Source organism: Drosophila kikkawai, unplaced genomic scaffold (genome assembly GCF_030179895.1).
Source record: "Drosophila kikkawai strain 14028-0561.14 unplaced genomic scaffold, DkikHiC1v2 scaffold_198, whole genome shotgun sequence".
NCBI classification, from domain to species: Eukaryota; Metazoa; Arthropoda; class Insecta; order Diptera; family Drosophilidae; genus Drosophila; species Drosophila kikkawai.
Genome location: NW_027222534.1, coordinates 13,675 through 20,511, shown reverse-complemented (window position 1 = coordinate 20,511; position 6,837 = coordinate 13,675).

Genomic DNA, 6,837 nt, shown 5'->3' with positions numbered 1-6,837 from the left:
AATTCGGAAAGCTGTTCTGAATTGGGTTTTCTACGCTTAACAAATCTGCATACTACGTTTAGGGCTTTTTTCATTTCATTTTTTCTCAATTTTTGAGAATTTTAATGATGGTACCCCTTATCAAATTTTGAGAAAATGGCTCAAAAAATTTTTTCCTTAGGATATGGCTAAATCGATTCTCCTTTTAATGCTGATCAAGAATATATATGATTTATGGGGTCGGAAATGACTCCTTCAGCCAGAAAAAGTATTATTTTATATTTTGAAATCAAATGTTGGAGGACAATTCGGAAAGCTGTTCTGAATTGGGTTTTCTACGCTTAACAAATCTGCATACTACGTTTAGGGCTTTTTTTCATTTCATTTTTTCTCAATTTTTGAGAATTTTAATGATGGTACCCCTTATCAAATTTTGAGAAAATGGCTCAAAAAATTTTTTCCTTAGGATATGGCTAAATCGATTCTCCTGTTAATGCTGATCAAGAATATATATGATTTATGGGGTCGGAAATGACTCCTTCAGCCAGAAAAAGTATTATTTTATATTTTGAAATTAAATTTTGGAGGACAATTCGGAAAGCTGTTCTGAATTGGGTTTTCTACGCTTAACAAATCTGCATACTACGTTTAGGGCTTTTTTTCATTTCATTTTTTCTCAATTTTTGAGAATTTTAATGATGGTACCCCTTGTCAAATTTTGAGAAAATGGCTCAAAAAATGTTTTCCTTCGGATATGGCTAAATCGATTCTCCTGTTAATGCTGATCAAGAATATATATGGTTTATGGGGTCGGAAATGACTCCTTCAGCCAGAAAAAGTATTATTTTAAATTTTAAAATCAAATTTTGGAGGACAATTCGGAAAGCTGTTCTGAATTGGGTTTTCTACGCTTAACAAATCTGCATACTACGTTTAGGGTTTTTTTTCATTTCATTTTTTCTCAATTTTTGAGCATTTTAATGATCGTACCCCTTATCAGATTTTGAGAAAATGGCTCAAAAAATTTTTTCCTTCGGATATGGCTAAATCGATTCTCCTGTTAATGCTGATCAAGAATATATATGATTTATGGGGTCGGAAATGACTCCTTCAGCCAGAAAAAGTATTATTTTATATTTTGAAATCAAATTTTGGAGGACAATTCGGAAAGCTGTTCTGAATTGGGTTTTCTACGCTTAACAAATCTGCATACTACGTTTAGGGCTTTTTTCATTTCATTTTTTCTCAATTTTTGAGAATTTTAATGATGGTACCCCTTCTCAAATTTTGAGAAAATGGCTCAACAAATTTTTTCCTTCGGATATGGCTAAATCGATTCTCCTGTTAATGCTGATCAAGAATATATATGATTTATGGGGTCGGAAATGACTCCTTCAGCCAGAAAAAGTATTATTTTATATTTTGAAATCAAATTTTGGAGGACAATTCGGAAAGCTGTTCTGAATTGGGTTTTCTACGCTTAACAAATCTGCATACTACGTTTAGGGCTTTTTTTCATTTCATTTTTTCTCAATTTTTGAGAATTTTAAGGATGGTACCCCTTATCAAATTTTGAGAAAATGGCTCAAAAAATTTTTTCCTTCGGATATGGCTAAATCGATTCTCCTGTTAATGCTGATCAAGAATATATATGATTTATGGGGTCGGAAATGACTCCTTCAGCCAGAAAAAGTATTATTTTATATTTTGAAATCAAATTTTGGAGGACAATTCGGAAAGCTGTTCTGAATTGGGTTTTCTACGCTTAACAAATCTGCATACTACGTTTAGGGCTTTTTTCATTTCATTTTTTCTCAATTTTTGAGAATTTTAATGATGGTACCCCTTATCAAATTTTGAGAAAATGGCTCAAAAAATTTTTTCCTTCGGATATGGCTAAATCGATTCTCCTGTTAATGCTGATCAAGAATATATATGATTTATGGGGTCGGAAATGACTCCTTCAGCCAGAAAAAGTATTATTTTATATTTTGAAATCAAATTTTGGAGGACAATTCGGAAAGCTGTTCTGAATTGGGTTTTCTACGCTTAACAAATCTGCATACTACGTTTAGGGCTTTTTTTTCATTTCATTTTTTCTCAATTTTTGAGAATTTTAAGGATGGTACCCCTTATCAAATTTTGAGAAAATGGCTCAAAAAATTTTTTCCTTCGGATATGGCTAAATCGATTCTCCTGTTAATGCTGATCAAGAATATATATGATTTATGGGGTCGGAAATGACTCCTTCAGCCAGAAAAAGTATTATTTTATATTTTGAAATCAAATTTTGGAGGACAATTCGGAAAGCTGTTCTGAATTGGGTTTTCTACGCTTAACAAATCTGCATACTACGTTTAGGGCTTTTTTCATTTCATTTTTTCTCAATTTTTGAGAATTTTAATGATGGTACCCCTTATCAAATTTTGAGAAAATGGCTCAAAAAATTTTTTCCTTCGGATATGGCTAAATCGATTCTCCTGTTAATGCTGATCAAGAATATATATGATTTATGGGGTCGGAAATGACTCCTTCAGCCAGAAAAAGTATTATTTTATATTTTGAAATCAAATTTTGGAGGACAATTCGGAAAGCTGTTCTGAATTGGGTTTTCTACGCTTAACAAATCTGCATACTACGTTTAGGGCTTTTTTTTCATTTCATTTTTTCTCAATTTTTGAGAATTTTAATGATCGTACCCCTTATCAGATTTTGAGAAAATGGCTCAAAAAATTTTTTCCTTCGGATATGGCTAAATCGATTCTCCTGTTAATGCTGATCAAGAATATATATGATTTATGGGGTCGGAAATGACTCCTTCAGCCAGAAAAAGTATTATTTTATATTTTGAAATCAAATTTTGGAGGACAATTCGGAAAGCTGTTCTGAATTGGGTTTTCTACGCTTAACAAATCTGCATACTACGTTTAGGGCTTTTTTCATTTCATTTTTTCTCAATTTTTGAGAATTTTAATGATGGTACCCCTTATCAAATTTTGAGAAAATGGCTCAAAAAATTTTTTCCTTCGGATATGGCTAAATCGATTCTCCTGTTAATGCTGATCAAGAATATATATGATTTATGGGGTCGGAAATGACTCCTTCAGCCAGAAAAAGTATTATTTTATATTTTGAAATCAAATTTTGGAGGACAATTCGGAAAGCTGTTCTGAATTGGGTTTTCTACGCTTAACAAATCTGCATACTACGTTTAGGGCTTTTTTTCATTTCATTTTTTCTCAATTTTTGAGAATTTTAATGATGGTACCCCTTATCAAATTTTGAGAAAATGGCTCAAAAAATGTTTTCCTTCGGATATGGCTAAATCGATTCTCCTGTTAATGCTGATCAAGAATATATATGATTTATGGGGTCGGAAATGACTCCTTCAGCCGGAAAAAGTATTATTTTATATTTTGAAATCAAATTTTGGAGGACAATTCGGAAAGCTGTTCTGAATTGGGTTTTCTACGCTTAACAAATCTGCATACTACGTTTAGGGTTTTTTTTCATTTCATTTTTTCTCAATTTTTGAGAATTTTAATGATTTATCCAATTTTGAGACAATGGCTCAAAAAATTTGTTCCTTCGGATATGGCTAAATCAAGAATATATATGATTTATGGGGTCGGAAATGACTCCTTCAGCCAGAAAAAGTATTATTTTATATTTTGAAATCAAATTTTGGAGGACAATTCGGAAAGCTGTTCTGAATTGGGTTTTCTACGCTTAACATGGCGCAAAAAATGTTTTCCTTCGGATATGGCTAAATCGATTCTCCTGTTAATGCTGATCAAGAATATATATGATTTATGGGGTCGGAAATGACTCCTTCAGCCAGAAAAAGTATTATTTTATATTTTGAAATCAAATTTTGGAGGACAATTCGGAAAGCTGTTCTGAATTGGGTTTTCTACGCTTAACAAATCTGCATACTACGTTTAGGGCTTTTTTTCATTTCATTTTTTCTCAATTTTTGAGAATTTTAATGATGGTACCCCTTATCAAATTTTGAGAAAATGGCTCAAAAAATGTTTTCCTTCGGATATGGCTAAATCGATTCTCCTGTTAATGCTGATCAAGAATATATATGATTTATGGGGTCGGAAATGACTCCTTCAGCCAGAAAAAGTATTATTTTATATTTTGAAATCAAATTTTGGAGGACAATTCGGAAAGCTGTTCTGAATTGGGTTTTCTACGCTTAACAAATCTGCATACTACGTTTAGGGCTTTTTTTTCATTTCATTTTTTCTCAATTTTTGAGAATTTTAATGATGGTACCCCTTATCAATTTTGAGAAAATGGCTCAAAAAATTTTTTCCTTCGGATATGGCTAAATCGATTCTCCTGTTAATGCTGATCAAGAATATATATGATTTATGGGGTCGGAAATGACTCCTTCAGCCAGAAAAAGTATTATTTTATATTTTGAAATCAAATTTTGGAGGACAATTCGGAAAGCTGTTCTGAATTGGGTTTTCTACGCTTAACAAATCTGCATACTACGTTTAGGGCTTTTTTCATTTCATTTTTTCTCAATTTTTGAGAATTTTAATGATGGTACCCCTTATCAAATTTTGAGAAAATGGCTCAAAAAATTTTTTCCTTCGGATATGGCTAAATCGATTCTCCTGTTAATGCTGATCAAGAATATATATGATTTATGGGGTCGGAAATGACTCCTTCAGCCAGAAAAAGTATTATTTTATATTTTGAAATCAAATTTTGGAGGACAATTCGGAAAGCTGTTCTGAATTGGGTTTTCTACGCTTAACAAATCTGCATACTACGTTTAGGGCTTTTTTTCATTTCATTTTTTCTCAATTTTTGAGAATTTTAAGGATGGTACCCCTTATCAAATTTTGAGAAAATGGCTCAAAAAATTTTTTCCTTCGGATATGGCTAAATCGATTCTCCTGTTAATGCTGATCAAGAATATATATGATTTATGGGGTCGGAAATGACTCCTTCAGCCAGAAAAAGTATTATTTTATATTTTGAAATCAAATTTTGGAGGACAATTCGGAAAGCTGTTCTGAATTGGGTTTTCTACGCTTAACAAATCTGCATACTACGTTTAGGGCTTTTTTTCATTTCATTTTTTCTCAATTTTTGAGAATTTTAATGATGGTACCCCTTATCAAATTTTGAGAAAATGGCTCAAAAAATTTTTTCCTTCGGATATGGCTAAATCGATTCTCCTGTTAATGCTGATCAAGAATATATATGATTTATGGGGTCGGAAATGACTCCTTCAGCCAGAAAAAGTATTATTTTATATTTTGAAATCAAATTTTGGAGGACAATTCGGAAAGCTGTTCTGAATTGGGTTTTCTACGCTTAACAAATCTGCATACTACGTTTAGGGCTTTTTTTCATTTCATTTTTTCTCAATTTTTGAGAATTTTAAGGATGGTACCCCTTATCAAATTTTGAGAAAATGGCTCAAAAAATTTTTTCCTTCGGATATGGCTAAATCGATTCTCCTGTTAATGCTGATCAAGAATATATATGATTTATGGGGTCGGAAATGACTCCTTCAGCCAGAAAAAGTATTATTTTATATTTTGAAATCAAATTTTGGAGGACAATTCGGAAAGCTGTTCTGAATTGGGTTTTCTACGCTTAACAAATCTGCATACTACGTTTAGGGCTTTTTTCATTTCATTTTTTCTCAATTTTTGAGAATTTTAATGATGGTACCCCTTATCAAATTTTGAGAAAATGGCTCAAAAAATTTTTTCCTTCGGATATGGCTAAATCGATTCTCCTGTTAATGCTGATCAAGAATATATATGATTTATGGGGTCGGAAATGACTCCTTCAGCCAGAAAAAGTATTATTTTATATTTTGAAATCAAATTTTGGAGGACAATTCGGAAAGCTGTTCTGAATTGGGTTTTCTACGCTTAACAAATCTGCATACTACGTTTAGGGCTTTTTTTCATTTCATTTTTTCTCAATTTTTGAGAATTTTAATGATGGTACCCCTTATCAAATTTTGAGAAAATGGCTCAAAAAATTTTTTCCTTCGGATATGGCTAAATCGATTCTCCTGTTAATGCTGATCAAGAATATATATGATTTATGGGGTCGGAAATGACTCCTTCAGCCAGAAAAAGTATTATTTTATATTTTGAAATCAAATTTTGGAGGACAATTCGGAAAGCTGTTCTGAATTGGGTTTTCTACGCTTAACAAATCTGCATACTACGTTTAGGGCTTTTTTTCATTTCATTTTTTCTCAATTTTTGAGAATTTTAATGATGGTACCCCTTATCAAATTTTGAGAAAATGGCTCAAAAAATTTTTTCCTTCGGATATGGCTAAATCGATTCTCCTGTTAATGCTGATCAAGAATATATATGATTTATGGGGTCGGAAATGACTCCTTCAGCCAGAAAAAGTATTATTTTATATTTTGAAATCAAATTTTGGAGGACAATTCGGAAAGCTGTTCTGAATTGGGTTTTCTACGCTTAACAAATCTGCATACTACGTTTAGGGCTTTTTTTCATTTCATTTTTTCTCAATTTTTGAGAATTTTAATGATGGTACCCCTTATCAATTTTGAGAAAATGGCTCAAAAAATTTTTTCCTTCGGATATGGCTAAATCGATTCTCCTGTTAATGCTGATCAAGAATATATATGATTTATGGGGTCGGAAATGACTCCTTCAGCCAGAAAAAGTATTATTTTATATTTTGAAATCAAATTTTGGAGGACAATTCGGAAAGCTGTTCTGAATTGGGTTTTCTACGCTTAACAAATCTGCATACTACGTTTAGGGCTTTTTTTCATTTCATTTTTTCTCAATTTTTGAGAATTTTAATGATGGTACCCCTTATCAAATT